The 18,427-nt window shown below is 35.8% G+C and overlaps 1 protein-coding gene across 1 annotated transcript in view; it reads left to right on the top strand.

Annotated features, from left to right (window-relative positions):
- LOC114352780 (angiotensin-converting enzyme-like) overlaps positions 1-18,427 on the top strand; it is a 199,639-nt gene that overhangs the window by 98,165 nt on the left and 83,047 nt on the right. The window lies entirely within an intron of this gene.

Genomic DNA, 18,427 nt, shown 5'->3' on the forward strand with positions numbered 1-18,427 from the left:
GTGCTCACTAAGAACGGTTTTTATGAAACTCCACCCCGAAGGCGGAAAACCGGGATCCACGCGTACGAATTCGCGGAATTCTTGATCAATCAATCTTGCTTAACACACATACTAAATTAAAGTGCTTGCTTAATGTATAATTAAAGGCTTTGAAGTGTGGAATTTATCGTCTTTTAGTGCCACTTACGTAATTCATATAAATGCTCTCTACTTTTCATTCGTACGTATTTGTAGGTAAATGATGACTAAAGACTTATCTAATAACTGCCAACAAAGGTTAGCAGCCCTTCTTTTGTATATTTTTTTCTATATTCAATGTGTTTACCGTACTCACCTAGCTACGATGCGTCACGCATTTATAGGCTATTGGCGCCTAGCCAAATAGTGAAATGCGTAAAAAACTTTATCTGTTATTCGTTTGTATGCACAAGTGTCCCGGTAGTAGCTCTATAGGAGGCCCGAAGGCTTGGTTTTTATCACTTCACATACAAATTAGGAAGAACGGAAGAGGATACATAGCTGTAACTATACTAACGCCCGTATGATCACAAACATTTATGAGGTCTGCCGTGCGCGTGGACGCACAGGGTGACACATGAACCAATCACAGAGCTCTATTCAACGCTGTGCGTTCGATTTGCTGCTTCACTTAAGCAAGCATCGTTTGTGAATACGGGCGTAATATCCTATAGATCTATGTTTAGGTTTAAAGGAACGGAAGACTATAGATATAGAGATATAGGTTTACGACTGCCAAATGTGGCGTTCGTAGAATAGCTAGGTGTATTTGCAATTTTATGAACCATCAATTTTTGAATATCGATTTATTTGGATACTCATAAAGATAACGGTAAAACGGTATTATGCATATTAAAATATTTCAGTATTTGAGATTTATATGTCTGTCCAATATTATCGAGTCTGAAATTACATAAACAACCAATTATATTCTGTAGTTTACTTATTTTCATAACAAGAAACCTCTATTATGCGTTGTATTTTCTCAAAGAATGTGCAGCAAAATTCTATAACCATCGTCCTAACGAATTTATCTGACAGAAAATTACGATGGTATCGAGTTTCTTCGCCGAGTTAATGAGAGCTTGCTTTATTTATTTAGGGCGGGTATTAAACATACATCGGGTTGTTTTCGAATATTGACAAACATCTTATGAGTAAGCATTTGAGGATACTTATCCCGTATAGATTTTGCCCGCGGCTTTGTCCAACTTTATTTATTACATAGTGGAGCCTCCCGCCGACATGAGTAGTCGACTTTTGACATGTTGTCAAAGGTCACAGAAAGTACCTAAAAGTAATTGACATGATTCTTTTGAAATATAGGCGCCGACACCAAGCTTGGCTGTGGGCGGGGTTGGTGTGTAGAGTCCTTAATGTCGCCGCAAAACTGTAAAGGCAACTGTTAACTGACTGATTTATCAGCACACAGCTCAAACAACTAAATGATTGGTGCTGAAAGACATGTAGACAGTTCTTTTGACGTACCTACTTAATCATCATTTCAAAACTCATCCCCTAAGAGGATGAAAAGGGGGTTCAAATTTGAACGCGCGCTAAGCTGAGTGCAAAAGCTAGTTTCTTCTTGTAAAGGATAATATGCCGAGTCACACTTCAGTTTGTACACAATATTGTGCCTATAAAGTGTCGGTAACTTACTTACTACAAGGACCTGAATTCGGTACACAAAAATAACAAAAGCAATAGCGCAGAATGTCTTTTACTGGCTAGAAGCATTTGTTATTTTGCTTGAGTGCTAAGACAACCGTTTGTCTCGGAATTATTCTCGTGACAGGCCTAAGTTAACAGTCTTGTTTAGGACAGACATTTTCTTTATTTACGCTGTTAATAAAAATTAAGAATACTCTTTTTGTTAAAATACACAGTATCACTTGAAGTAGCTTCAGTAAAAGGTTTACTGTGTTTATTTAATTAAGGTTTGCACTATTACGTAAGGTGCTATACTTATAATAAAACTGGTGTCTGGTATTCTACGGCTGCTCCTTAGACTATTTCTCATTTTAAACATTACATACCCCGGTCAATAGGGTGTCCCGAAATATCTTTTTTTATATTTTCGCTACACAAGACCCCTCAAAAGTTGCGTCATAAGATGTAGATTACCGTAAAAATAATTAAAAAAATATAAAATAATGTCTCAAGGGCTCTACCGGCATTTTTATGTCTCAAAAAATCACTTAATCAGCCCTTCACTGTTTGTCATCTATTATATTTTTTTCACAATTATTTCATTTTATTTTGTAATAACAGTGGCAGTGGAACCCTAAGATATGATTTGCAGGCAATGACAGACAGTTTCCAGTGAGGAATAGGTTTGGTTCGAACAAGCAGAATTCATATTTTGACTTGTTTTTCTCAAAATTTCTACTTCTTCGGCGAGGCTGTTGGTATTATTTCTGTTGAGGTTTTATTGCTGTAAGGTATCGCACCGCACTTTGTTGTTATAATATTATATACTTTTAGCATAAATTTAACAAAAATTTTGCAAATATATGGTAGTAATATACTTTTTGATTTTTTTCAGGTAAAAACTACCTAGCCAAAAATTTTTAAAATATTATATTTAAACAGAATACTAATTGGCATGTTAAATAGTTTTAGCATACTATTAAATATAAATAACATTTATGTACGTTACATACACTTCCTAGCTAAAGTTTTTGTTCTGTACGCAGTTTTTTATCAATGGTGAACTTCAACGGAAGTAAAAAAATATTTTTAGTAATGAAACGCATACATGTCATATATCAAATTAAAGACAATTTAATACACTTCTTTGGCAGGTGTAAAACTTTTAGTAGAGTATAAGACATTTTGTAAAAAAATGATTTAAAAAGTAGTATCACAACAATGTAAAAAAAATCAATGTTCCTTTAATTACTAACTAAAGGTTGATTTAGCGATACAATTTATACTACAAAATATCAAGCGTACACATAGAGCTTTGATTTAAATAAAAAAGTAATGAAATAGGACAAATGGTTTTCAAGTTATGGTTGATTTTCTAAAATTGAATGCCATTTTTGTTAGCTTCCACTTAGATATGCCAATCATTGTTTTATAATAGCGTAATAAAATTATTAACCTGCTGTGAGAAGGGAATTGAGTATCCTCAAATTAAATCGATATCTTGGCTGATCCATGGATTAATTAGGAATACATTAAAATCGCGTGCGTAAATGCCTAATTCTGGTCAAAAAGCCAATTCTGTTTTGAAAGTATTTATGGATTTATTGGTTTTTAAACTATTTTAAACCTTGCTGTGACTCATTGTGTACCCTCAAATTTCATAAAAACGCTATTTTTGTATTATTTATAGTTTATGTTAGGAACCCCTAAAATAGCAATTTAAAAAATTTTTAAGGGCAGGTAGAGGCCTCAAGATGACAGATATCTAATTAAATTTAATGCTAATCGTAATCTATATGTCAAAACGCAACTTTTGATACCTCTTGCGTAACCGTAGCTCAAAAAAAAATTTTTCCCATACAACGACGGGACACCCTACCGGTCAATCCTAATCCTCAGATTATCTACTAAAGACTTATCAACTCATCAATAGTGTTGTGAAGATCAATGGGTGGTGGTGATTCCTCTAAGATTTCTATAAAAAAATAAATCTCTAAACCTAATCATCCTACTGCGCCCACATATTGGTTATTCGATCTTATTCACCTCACGATGAAGAAATTGTATTTCAAAGTAATCAGAGGTATACCTCGATCTCAGATATCGTATCAAAGGTCGGGATGGGGGCTCTTATTTCAACCTCCGTGACGTAGGTGAGACGTTATTTAGCACCCCTGAGCTTCATATATGCAGGGGTGGCACAATCAATAAAATATTTTTGGTGGTTATTTTTCTAACCACAAGTATTATTTAGTTAGTAACTGCTAAAAATGTTGAAAAAATATCCGTCTTAGAAAAACCTGAATATAATTTTTGTTTGATGAATCTGATGTCCTTACGATAATTTATATTGCAATTTTGATCAAAAATATTTTAGTAATATGAATTTTGATTCTGTCACTGCTCTGTCGTTCCACCCTTTTAGCTTCTTTTTGCAATTCGGTCAAAAACAAACGGAACCGTAGTATCTTCATGGCTTTCAATGGTATTGTACACATCGCCGACACCTATTTGGCAACCTCAATAGTGCTAGATTGTTCGCCGCTTTTGGGATAACTTAATTCCGATGGCCTTCGGCCAAAATCCGGCGAGCTGTAGTTATTGACAAGATAAACTAATTCAGCCCAAAGTAATTTTATAATAAAATATTTCACCAAGATAAAGTTGAACAATAAGCCTATATACTTCTTACCTCAAGAAAAATGAGAGACCGTCACTGTCTCTCATCATGAAACGTGGGTGGATTGAAAGAAGAGGCAAAATTCAATCAATTTCATAACTCGCGTTGCATGATTTTAATTGTCAATCAAAACAACCCACGATCGTTCTTAGGTAGGTCTATTTCTTTACCCATTCAAATGTCAGGAAAATAACTTGTTAAACTACACGGAAACGTAAGATGTAAAAAACAGTTATTTTAAATTGGCAACCCTGCGCTAGTTCTGGTTAGTCGTTCCATTTCATACTTAACTTTCGAAATAGGTACTCAGAGTGACGACCACTTTAAGCGTGTAGAATTTAGACCCAATTAGAAGTAAGTTTCTTAAATCTTTTAGTAGTAACATTAACTTAGACGGAGATGAGAATCAACAAGTCTGACTGACACAATTATTAGATAGAGAAACGAAACGTGTGTTTTATTAAAGTGACTGTTGCATTTACCATCGCTCACATGTTTTTAGTGCTTTAAGTGGAAGGTGCAGTAGATGTTTTTCTACTTCTTCAATTTAGGGTTCTATTTTGATCCTAACCAAAATTATCAAACCCCCACCATTTTCTGAACAGGTATTTCCTCATGCAGGCGTTCAGGCACAACTGCCATTTAGGTGTGCCAAGGTCAGACCTTTCAAGGTTTCAAACCGATTAACATGGACGTCAGTAACATAGTAGGAGAAAAGAGGTCCTTGGAGAAGCACGATTAGGCCGACCCCAATTAGAAATGGGAAAAAGGGCTGGGAGAAATAAAGATAGTTACAGCATAGGCACCGTAATTTGTAAAGGGCTGTAACGTAAGTCGACAACTTCTGGAAACTCTCAATGGAATTAGCCATGATGATAGAAATAAAAAAAAAACAAGGTCTTGCCGCCCAAAAAACAAAAGACGCCCGGAATTGGCTTTAAACAAAAATACATATTTTCGGTCTGAATAAGGAAAGTCAACGTACTCGGGTAGCAGATGTTTGTTATCAAATTCCTGCAAAAAAACTTGAATAATCCAGAGTTAACAATTTGTTGGTTTTCTTTCGCGGGAATAAAACACGAATGCTATTTATATTCCATAGCTTTAGGCGTGTTTCTGGATTGTTTACTTTTTGTTACTCGTAGTTGTTTACAAAAATCATAAGGTACGAAATATGGGGTTCATTAAATCGATCGAATTGGCTATTATTTTACGTGTGTTTGATATAAAAAAGTGGTATTTCTGTTACAAATGAAACTCACGCGGGAAAAGTCGCTATCAAAAGTTAGTAGTCAATAAAATCATTTCTCTATGAGGGCGGAGGTTATAAAATCTCGTGATACATCTAATAAAAGTGAAACGAACAAAACCTTAGAAACCATAACAAAAGGTAGAATATCCCAGGTCTCCCCAGGGACAAACCCAGTCTGCATGTCCAAACTATCCCATGATCCTTGAATATTTATTCCATCCTAAATCCGACCGTATCCACCTTAGGAGAATAGAAATACCTTAATACAAGTAAAATCCCGGGATTTTTAATAAAGAAAACATCGCTGCTTCAAATAGTTTTCTAAAGGAGCGCTGTTCAGCTCATGAATAAAGCAAAATTAAATTAATATTATGTAGATACTTGAAGTATCTATCTTTATTAAGGGCTTCATAACAGAAAATCTTAATTATGAATAACAGAGGGGAATTCCACGGAAAATTAACTTTATCCCAAATTTTGTAAAATCTTTTAGTATTTGTAGTGTCTCAAAATGCCTATCTTACTTAAAGGCCGAGGAAATACATATTCCTAACTTTAATTTGACACTGATTATTTCTTTAATATTCAATTGAGCACTTTAGTACTCAGTGAAATTAAAATTGAAGTGGAAAACACTGAAACTTAGACAAAAAAAACCCCTTATATTCTGAAATATGGGTCTATCACATAAACTATCTTTCAGCCAATAAGTCTGTTCGTTCAACCCCAGGCCTGCGAAGGAATTTTAACCCTTTAACTGGTATAGAGAAAAATATTTTTCAATGGTTTTAAACCTTATGTCGTCTCAATACAGCTCAAAATATGGTGGCAACAATTCAGCCACTACCAGGTAAAGGTTTAAGGCTTGTCCTGAGAGTAACTGAAAGAGGAAATGTAAGTGGCCTGTCGTTAACGACTGAATCCACCGTTTGGCCCAACTCTTCAAAAGGTTGAGCAGCCCTGTTTCAGACTATGTACGGAGATATAAGCCGTCAAGCTACCGTAGGAGAGAGTAAGCCAAATATTCCATTTGTCGATTCACATTAGAAAGGTTGGTCCTACAGTGGGATTAATATTTCGAAGATTAAGGCTGGTTTTAGAATCACGCTGACCGCTCGCTGATCGTCGGTGCTGACAAATCAATGTATGTAATTGAATAGTACGAGAGCCCGCGACCAAAATTTTTGTCTCATAGCAATACGGCCAAAACCGCATCAAATCGATAGATACGATTATCCTGAACTCGAAAATACCAATATCAGACATTTTCCGCGTAGCGTTTGATCTGACCGAATTTTCAAAATTGTCAAAGAATTTTACCGAACTGCATCATAGCAATATGTCTGATTTGCAGACTGTAGTTGAATGATAGTTCTGAGATACCGGAAACATTATTTTCAGACGTTAGTGGTGTAGCGCAAACCCGTAAAATCACTTAAAAAAATTAAAAATGAGACAAAAAAAATGTCTCATAGCAATACGTCTGAAAATCTTTTTTATTAGTAAATTTTGGTTATTTGATGCGAACAAAACAATTTTCAGACGGAAATGTGAACGCATTAAATTTTGAGACCGTTTTGAAAATGTTAACAAATTTTACCGATCGGTATCATAGCAATATGTCTGAAAATTGTTGGACATGATAAAATAAGTTGTCCACATGTGCAAAAAATTTATATCAGACAAATTAAGTGTAGCACCTTCTCTATCATACAACTTTTTGATACACTTAAAGTGTCTGAAAACAGGTTTTTGGTAATCATGGCAGCAATACGAAAAGTTGAAAAAAATAATTATCCGTATTGCTATGATACAGGTCGGCTAAATTTGTTGACATTTTCAAAAATGCGCTCAGGCTATATGCTACGCGCAAAATGTCTGAAAACAAACTTTTTCGTAATACAATTATAAAATCTATGTACATTTTCACTATCAGACGTATTGCTATAATACAGACTGTCTTTTTTTTTGACACAGCAGAAATGGCCTCCCACGCAGTTGCTACACTTTCGACCGTTACTACACACCTAGTCGGGTTCAGAATCATACAATCTAACGATTTTATAGGGTTTTTGCCGTATTGCTATGAGACATGGTTTTGGTCGTGGGCTCTCGTACTAGAAGGGAACGTTCTTGAGTGACACTGATCGCTCGGCGCCGACGCTTCATACATTTCGGCTGTCAGAGCTGACGGTCAGCGTACGTCAGCGTGACTCTAAAACCAGCTTAAGTGAATATGAAGATGCACGCTGAAAGTACAAAGTACTCCTACATAGAGATTTCTCCAGAGATATAATTTACCTTGGAAATCTTTGTATCAAATGAACTCGCAACGTATCAAATTGACGTCGTTTACGTCGACAAGGAAAATTGAATATGTGAGACGAGGTACAGTTAACACAATAGACTACATTTTTACAAAATAGCACTTATTCCAAGGATATAAGAGCCTGTGATTAACTTGATGTGCTTTTGTTTGTACAAGATAAACGGTTCGTTGAGATAAAGCATGGGAGCATGTTCGTTTTAAGAATTAGTTTGATGTCGCTGGAGAAGATTTTAAGTGTTTTATACTTTACCTTCACATAAATGGGAAATTGAGAAAATATTTTATAGCGAAACTGATAATAATTTTTTGTATAAAACTACTTAAAAAAAATCCCTACTCTATGTGATGGATATGGCGTAAAGGATTTAATTCTTTTATATCTTCTTATATTCTTTTATCCTACAGTAAAATTTATTCTAACCTCCTGTAGAAAAAAAGAATCTATAAGAACCAATAGTTGGAAATAAAAAGGTGCCATGTTAAATTCAAAATCAAATATCCAACTTATTTGCGGGAACTAATTCATTAAATCTCACGGACTTCAAACTAGCTTAGCTTACAGTTGTAAGTCTTAACAGTATTATAGTGTAGGTAATTAAGTCCATTGACATAAAGCACATTTTAATTCGAAGTGTCCGTCTGACATAAAACACATTTACTCCGAAGGCCGTAAAGAACAAAAGAGCGTTATTCGAGTCGTATCAGTCCAGAAGCATCAGCAGCTCTAATGTAACGAAGCCCGACATCTGCAAATCATTCAGCAATAAAACAACATCAATGACGCCGAATAAGGCAGCAATACTGATGTAAGAGGCAGCGGAAATTATTTTTAATCGTGGTTTTAGAAATATTTTGTGATGAAATTACGTAATTAATTAGAAAACTAAAAATGAAGCCCGTAGAATTACAGATATTAAGGAAATGGTTAAATAACAATAACTATGTATGTATAGTAAACTCAATCTTATTATTATTCTGTGGCTCAATACCAAGTAGGTAACTTAATTTCTGTTACTTACTTATTCACATCTTGTGTTAAAAGTCCTTTGCATAAACTTAAATTGAGTGAAGCAATAATTATATTGATATTTCATTTAAATACATAATAATCAAACTATTGTTTGCTATAATTATTTCCGCATTATTTCAGAATTTTAAGTCTTTCATCAATTGCTTAAAATACGGTCATCTGCTTCAAATTCACTGCAGAAGGAACGCAAGAGAGCCATAATGTGACATCTAATCTAATCAAAGGTGACGACTGACTGACTGACTGACATAGTGATCTATCAACGCACAGCCCAAGCCACTGGACGGATCGGGCTGAATTTGGCATGCAGGTAGATGTTATGACGTAGGCATCCGCGAAGAAAGGATTTTACGAAAGTCCATCCCTAAGGCCTCAGCCTCGAGTTTAGCGGGCAGCGGGGCGGGAGAGGCGGCGGCGCGGGAGCGGCAGGATCTTATGCGTAAAATCAAATAGACCGGTTCTCGAAAACAGCGGCGCGGGAGCGGGCAACGAGCGGGCAGCGCACTCCTTCTTTTGCCCACAATAAATTGAGCGTTAGGAATAAATTTGAATCGAAATAAAATTGTCGCCGTTGTTCAGACATTTCGTTTGCGAATAAAAACAAATATCTCGACAACACAACCCCGAACATAACACTTCGCCGCTAAAGCGCCGCGCGAGCTGCCCGCTTGTTTCGAGAACGGGTNCACAACCCCGAACATAACACTTCGCCGCTAAAGCGCCGCGCGAGCTGCCCGCTTGTTTCGAGAACGGGTCTGCGTTGCCCGCCCCGCTCCCGCGCCGCCGCCGCTCCCGCCCCGCTGCCCGCTAAATTCGAGGCTGAGGCTTAAGGGGTAAAACGGGATCCACGCGTACAAAGTCGCGGGTGGCCGCTAGTTGTTAATATAAATTATTATGGTATGGTAACCCTTTTCCTTTGCTAACAAATGCGTAGGCATAAAGCTAAGCTAGAGTCGAGTCGACGTCAATATGACGTTGCTATTCCATTATTACAGGCCAGTCGCGCCGTCTGACATTATAGCCACGTCCTAAAATACGCAGCGAGATGGTCTTATGGCTGACTAGAATATAATTATCTATAGGATTGCAGACAGCATGATAGCTCACGACCGCCTTTGAGATTGTTCTGTCATACAAACGTGCCGCTGTGATGTATTGACAGTTAGTTTTGCGGGCGCTAATTGCTGTTTAAAAATAATTAAGACTTTTTTTGCAAGACAAGGCAGGTATTTGACCGCAATAGCACCTGATGTTAAGTGAGCAGTCAAGGATAGTACAGATTATTGGGTACTAAAATATTTTAGCCAAATACTCTGTCATTGTCCGTGGTCTTCAGAAAGGTCTTAAAGATCAAATTGGTTCGGTATAAATGTGACAACAAACAGACAGTTGCTTTCTCATGAATATTAGTACGGATGAATTTTTAAAATTTAGTACGATAGTCAGAGAAAATATGAAGGTAGGTACGGAATTAGTTGTACAAAAAATTTTTCTCAGACACTTTGGTGGTGATTATGATCATCACTTGTCAATCTTTCTAAGTTATTAAAATTTCTTAGCGATTAGAGTCGCTTCTCACACTAAATAAAGCGGCTTCAAGTTGTTTATTTATATTTTTGTGAGTTTGAAATTAAGAAGACTCATCGAAGTTACTTTATTAATTTTCTAAAGTGTTAATATCTTATTCATTCCTTTTAAGTTTTCGTGCAAGTGAATTTATGCACTAAAGTTACGAAAATCATTTTACAAAATTTTGTGAAAGTTTAGTTTCTGATTATGCCGCTGGGAAAATGTCCAAACTTTTGCAACTTTGACCATTAAATTTGGTGGAGGTGACTTTTAGTAATTTAGTGAACAAAGGGTTGCTAGTCTAAACTATTGCTAGTCGGCACATCAAATTATTTAAGTAGTTACATTTTTACTACATGCTAGTAAGACATCCTGCAGACTACGGGTTTTAGTCGGCCGATAGTTTGGTCGGGCTGTTGATTAGTGTACGGTTTAGTTCTAGAATGTCCAATTTGCAAAATGTCAAAGTCTCAGTACCTATGTCTAAGTTGTAAAATGTCTAAGTCGCAAAACGTCCATGTCGCAAAATGTCTAAGTTTCAAAATGTCCAAGTCGTCTCAAAGTTCAAAATTTCTAATAGAATTGCTTAAGAAACTTTGAACTTTTGCGACTTGGGCATTTTGAGACTTTGACATTTTGCTACCACTTGACATTTTGCAAATTGGACATTCTGAGAGTTCTGAGACTAAAGGCGCATTACATCGATTTGGTACTTATCAGCCGATTCCTCATTAAATTCGAAACCGACCCAACTATCAGCCGACAAAAAGTCTGAATTCTGCGGTGTATCTAAGATGTCAACGTCTTTCACTTGATTTGCTGTCACCTGTACAAGATTATAAATTAAATAATGATTCAATCTCAAGATTCTCAAGTAATGATCTCAGTCAATACTGCACTCTATGATTACCGAGTAATGTTAAATTATAGTCCCATTAATAAATTCTTGAGAGCGGTAATTGCCTAGACGTGTGATTATACTTGTATTATGTTAAATTGTTGTCTTAAATGACATGAAGTGTGAAATTACTGTTATTAAGTAGTGAGTAATGACGTAATAGATTGGTATTTTATTAATATTGAGTCTTCAGAAGTCGTCTAAAGAATTTTTTGTGCAATATTATGAGTAGGCCTTGCAACTTAATCGAATGGAAAACGAAAACGAATGTCACTTTGTCTAAAAACACGTATTGTCAGAAAACTCAAATAGCTGACCCATGCTGGTCCAATTAATATACAAAGCTATTAATTCTCCCAGTCGCCAAATTCATAATAATTTTTGCCGATAAACCACAAAAATAATAAGTATCTGAATAACCGTGTGATTGCTTCACGTTGTGAAAACACGGAAAATAACGAAAATATCATCAACACGGTTAAATGGACCACGAATAATAATATCAATACAATGCAGGGATCATTCAAAGGGATGTGCGATAATTCCTAATTTATTAGTTCCTCTCCTTTTGTTAGCACGGGAATTTGTTTGTTTTTCTCTCATTCGCAACAGCAAACCAGTTTCGTGCGGTATTTTATGTCCTGTAGCATTTCATGTTGTGGATTTTATGTAACATTGGGACAGTAAATAGTGTAAGTAACTAGATTCAGTCTGCAGCGTCGCTAGGATCTTTGGCTGTGTCTAAAAGTTTTTACGTATCTTTTCTGTCTGTACTTCTGTACATAACTGAAAGAAAAGATAAGGAAAGGAAGGATAAAACTAGGGAAAAGGAAAGGTGTCAAAAATGTAACATACAACATTAATTCTTACCACAGAAATATGACTTTGATCTAGAGATTAGGTTAGAACCTATTTCAGTAGCTTTCAGCATCATTCAGGATTTCTTTGTTTTTCCTTTTAAAAATTTAATTTACTTTTAACTATTTCTAAACATGCAAATTCATTAATGATAATTTAATTACGTTAGTGAATGATCATGTGCAAATTTCAGGAACCATTCCTTAATGACTGACGCATGATATCATTATCATGAGTAGAACTCGTCAAAAAAAAATCTCCTGTTTAACAACTGTTTAACAAGCATTTGTCTATTTCTTATAACATTGTTTACATAGAAAAACAAAATTGTTTATCTGAACAAAAACCTACAACGATGCAAAACATAAAAACCGTCTAGAGGCAGTTCCGAGCCTCGTACTTTGAAATATGACGAACGTGACAAAGTTTGACAATGGCTGTGCTTTTTGTAACTCTTGTAACATGAATGAACCGGTCAAGCGTGTTCGTAAAATATGTTTTCGGTCGTAAATATTGACTTAATGTCTTTTGTTCCGGTGTAACTGTGAAAAACACGCTGCTACGTTTTGTAAGCGAGGTCTTATCGATTTAGAGTAGGCGCACAACGTTGATTTTTCGTCGGCCGATAGTTTAGTCGGGCAGTTGATCAGTATGGGCATGTATGGGAGTGCGCACACTACGCCGATTCGATTTAGCCGATTCTTCATACAATTTAAAATCGGGCACAACTATCGGCCAACTAAAAATCAATGGTGTGAAGAAAAAGAAGAAGAAGAAAAAATGTTTATTCAGTATCATCGACAATACACTTACAATACTTAACATAATTTAATGAGTAGGTAATTACAATGATACTGAAAAGGTATCCACTCAGCATGTGTGCGCCTACTCTTAGTTAATTTATAACTATAAAAAAATTTGGACTAGTGTCTGTCAATCTGTTATGTCTGTTAGATACAGTGGGGAAGATCTTTTGATTTCGATGTGTGGATACTTTAAGAGTACATTAAGCTACACATTTTTATTGCAAATTAGTATTTATAAGTGACTACATTATCGACTCGATTGAATATATCATTATCTTAACTTTAAAATTATAGAACTGCAAACTTTATCATAACGGTACAAGTAGCTATTGAGTTTATAATGGTTACAAGAGAAAAAAAACTCAACCTATTTGTCTGGCCTAAATCCACACAACCCTATAACTCAAAAGAAATGGAACGGCAACATGCGATATTTTCACTACCGCAGAACCTACGCCTCGCAAAAGCGCAAAGAGGAGAAAAAACAAAAGCCTAATTACGAGAGTGTCACGAAGTCAAAGCGAGCGGATCCGCGGTCGAACCACTAGTAATACATCTGGGGGGCTATTTCCAAATACGTCAACTAAAACTTCGCATGTTTCCTTCTCTTTTACGCAAATCAAGATGACAGCGTGAGCGACTGTGACAGATAGAACTGAAAGTACGTAAAAGGTATTACGGAGTAGCCCTACTGGCGAAGCGCCAGGCATCTGAATAGGGATGTCTCTATTTTACATTGCTCTGATTTCTCGGTTCATTATTCAAGGCATAGAAATGAGGGCAAAACTTTACGGTGCCAGCATCTACTACAATGAGCTCGTAATAATTTAAAGCATTAATGTTTTTACGCGCAAGTCTACTTAGGAGAATATCAAGCAAGAATGAAATACTTTGTTGGTAACTTGCAAATTAAATTCGTATCAAAATAAGTTGTTGTAAATTACAGCTCAAAAGAAGGTTTTAATTCGTACAGATTCGAGTGTATTTTAAAACACACTTATCTGAGTGAGTTTTGAATAATCTGAAGTAGGTAAATGGTGATTCAAAAAAATCTCAAGACATACAAATATCCGTGTAAAAACACAAATAATATCATTTGGACTTTATTTTTGTAATAAATATTTCAAACTCTTAATTTTATAATACATTAATTAATTGCTCGATTTGAAATAAAAATCCACCACGAAAAAATATTTTTGCTACTGAAATATAGTAGAGACAGCCCTAACGCACTACTCTAATATTTTACGATACGGCATTCCTTACTATGAGATACGCCAAGAATTACAATGTTTACGTTACGCTGCGTAATTATGTAATTTAGATAGCGTAACTACTGTTTTTCCTATTAACCTTTACCTCCTTTACGGGTAAAGTTTCAATCGCTCTCTGAATGAAAAGTTACGCCGACTAGCCGTCTACGTAAGCGTGGCGTAACTAAGTAGTTATAGAGGTATATTTATATTCAGTAGGTATGCTGCTAACGAGATTTGATAGCATTTATTGGAGGTAAATCTATCATATTATTACGGATTTTGTCTGTGCTATTTATTATTGTAATATGAAACAGTTACAACGTTAATGTATGTTTTATTGGTCTGGTTTTTGGTTTCGCTAATCGAATATTAAAGTTTTAAAAGCTTTATTTCCTTTTGCGATTTCAGCTAATCAATACGGTAGATGACGGTATTTGATCCAAAGCACACGATGCGTTTCAGAAATCGCAAAGATTCCGCCGTATCGCGCGGCGCGACGCCGTACCACTTTTTGGTAAGCGACAGCTCAGGCTGGGCGACACGCGAAAGCGACAGTTCGGCGACTTGACGCCTATTGTTATCAATTTCATAATATTAGCTTGTCGAAAATGACAAGAATAGGCGTTTAATCCCCGTGACTGTCGTCCAGCTTGCGCTTACGCTAAAGCTTCAACTACACCAACGCGCGCAGATCGCCATGGCCGGCGCGATCATAGGCCAATGACAGGTCGCGCGATCCATGAGACAGTCCGCGCGACCTGTCATTCTGATCTGCACGCGTTGGTGTGGTTGAAGCTTTAAGACGACGCGACGCAGCGATACCGCTCCGGCGTCGCACCGCTGCCGCGCTGCCGCAACACATCATGCGCTTTGGCTGTCAGTCAATTGTCATACTTTTTATAGCCTGTCAAAATGATATTCTCCGATAATTTTGTAGTTATAACGACGCTACATTTTGTGACGCTCCTCAGTTTTCCGATAACTCAATTGATTAACTATTTATTGATGTCAAAGCTAACGACTTAGTTTACGGTAAATTGAGAACTAATTGGGGTTCAGGGCTACAATTTCGTCCTTTTAGCGAAGTTGTGTCTTGGAATTAGTTATTATGTATTGGTTAACGGTGTCAACTGCCCCATTTGCGGTTATAAGCGAGATTAAGTTTCTGTACTACCTATATTTTCTTGGAAAATTCAGTTTAGTCCAGGCTCCCTTCGCCCCTAAAGGCAAGTATTAATATCGCTTGATTGAGTTTCGTTTGCTTTGATTTCTACTTATTAATATATTGGTTTGAGAATAATAAAGCTGAAGAGTTTGATTTTTGATCTCAAAAAGTACTGAATTTGAAAAGATCTTTTCTGTGACCTACTACGCGACCAATAGGAGCAGAGCATGAAGAGAAAAACGGGAAAAATATTCAATCTATTTTCATAATGAAGAAAACTTACAAAAAGTTTATTAGACTTACTTTGAACAAACATCTGTACAGGAACCTTGATGGCAGATTGTTTCAAAGGCCAAATTAAGAGGTCCGTCATTGCTTTGACAAATGAAGATTGATGATATTAGATGATGATGAATGGCTGTCGTGAAATAAAGGAACTTTCAATCTACATTATGATTGGCTTTGCCCGGTTTCGTTCTGTTTCATCTCATCTACAACGTTTGTTAATTAGTAATAATAGTTTTTTTAAATAGGTTCTTAATCGTGTACTTATTTTCTATAGGTTCATACGGAAAAAAACAAAAATAACACTATTTTTTTTGTATGATAATTATTTTATTAAGTTTGTTAACCTGTAAACCTCTAACAGTACCTACCTTTTACTTAATTTAAATACACACACATATAAAATACCTTCTAAACTACCTAATATTCCAATAATAATGGTACTTTAGAAGAAGGTTGTGTTTAATAAATATCTTGTTTCTACTATACCGTTTAACTACTACATTAGGTGTTCAAATTATAATTTGTGTGAATAGCTGGAGGCGTCGTCTATCCAGGAAAGATAATTGCCTACCTAATTTAACTATACTCTGCTGTACAACGATGTTAATAGCATTTGTTATACATATAATTGACAGTTTGCCCTTTCTCTAAAGGTTCTCAAAGATAAAATTAGATATACCTATTCTTTAAAATAGTTTTACAAGAATAACATTTATAACAATTACTAATTACTCATTCGGAACTTTTATCTATGCACTGTATTGATATTTTTTAAACATTTTAGGGTCTTGCACGTGCATGGGGCCATTTTCTCGTTCACTAAAGCATGAAAATAATAGACGTAATATTGTATTTTAGATATTTACGAGTACTTATATTTACAGTAAGTACCTATACATAGCACACAAGGAAATCGTCATTCGCTTTCATTGTAGTCGTTTTTTTTTTGTATTATTTGTTACTTGCGAACTAACAATTCAAAGAATATTGTCAATAGAAACGATTTTTACTTACAGTCATGCTCAATACTTACCCAAACGGTAACTGTTAAAGAAGACTGTATTCTATGAAAGAGACAGCAAAATAGACCTTAGCTTCTCATCGGGGAGTTCTAAGGCTATCAGGATTAGGGTTGCCAGGCTTTAGACGGACATGTTTCGCTTTTTACGGACGCGTCCGGCCAAATATTTTCTGGTCCGGTCTCTCCGTTTATGGTCAGGCTTTTTATGTGGCTGCCGAGCCAGTCGAAAGTCGAGCGATCAAGTCAAACCACGACGCGACTGTGCCATTAGACGTATATGAAGTCTTTTAAAAAACCTATGATTAGCTATTATAAATAAGGTATGTCCGGCTTATAGGGTAAAATTTCGAGTCTTCCAGTGACTTGGCCCACTTTTAGCTTGGTCTTATTGGTTTAAATAGGTTTTCTTCCAGTGACTGGGCCCGCCACTAAGATTCTTGAGTACTTAGATATTTCTTGATTTGGTGTTTTAATAAAATATTGAAGGTGGGCCCAGTCACTGGAAGAAAACCTATTTAAATATTCAAAACTGGAAGAATCTCTCCGACTGAATTAAGCACCAAGTCCGGCTGAAGTTTTTGGACCTGGCAACCCTATAGGGATAAGTGGAGGCCGCGATAGGACGATAATAAACCAATTTATGTGGGTCCTACCACATACACTAGGAACGTTATGTTCCCCGGCTAGCTTAGATTTCTTTATCTTTTCGCTACGTATTTTAAGGCTAATGTTAGGGGTGATTTAAGATAGTGTTCATTGGTTTGTACCTAATTAGAGGGCACAATAATGCTCTGAGACAATGATTTACGATTTTCACTTGATGTTGGTAATTAAGACCGTCTCTCTTAGTTAGAATAATAGAAAGGCTTATTATGATAATACGAGTACTTAGTAGGTACTAAAACCTTGTGTATAATAGATGACACATTCCATTTTTGTTTCAAAATATCACCTATTACATAACGTTACACGTTTCGTCTTTGTCGTTTCATTTAACGACTTTTTCCTTCGATTTAATTATGATTTTTTCGTTACATACTATAACCAAGAAAAAATGCAGGCATGTTAAAAATCTTCTTTAAATTGATGTAGCAAATCCTTAATTTATGATGTAGCTTTTGTCCGCGGCTTTACCCGCGTGAAATTTAGTTTGTCACAGATCGTCATAAATTAGAGCCTTTATGTTATTCAGGGCTATAATGAATAATACTGTAAAGTTTTTGCGTGAAAGAGTAACAAACATCCATCCAGACATCCAAACTTTCGCATTTATAATATTAGTAGGATAGTAGGATTATAAAATAAATTATAAGTACAAGATTTTCATCTTAGAGACTCCTAACACAGTACTTTGCTCGACCATTCTTCCAAAGCCTTTCTAGTCTCCTTCACATAATCTTAATTCCATTATGTAGGTATTAATCCCAACAAACACAATATAACTTCCACAATGACTGTAATTACCCTAACCCCAACCCTATTTACATGATTATTACGAATATCCCAGCGGTTTATTAAAATATGGTAATAGTAACTGCCAGTTAGCAGTAACAGTTAGTGGAACGTTCGGGTAATATGAAACTTTGAGTAAACTGACCAAATTCATA

This window comes from Ostrinia furnacalis, unplaced genomic scaffold, assembly GCF_004193835.3.
Source record: "Ostrinia furnacalis isolate ACB-3 unplaced genomic scaffold, ASM419383v2 OfSCF1452, whole genome shotgun sequence".
Lineage (NCBI taxonomy): Eukaryota > Metazoa > Arthropoda > Insecta > Lepidoptera > Crambidae > Ostrinia > Ostrinia furnacalis.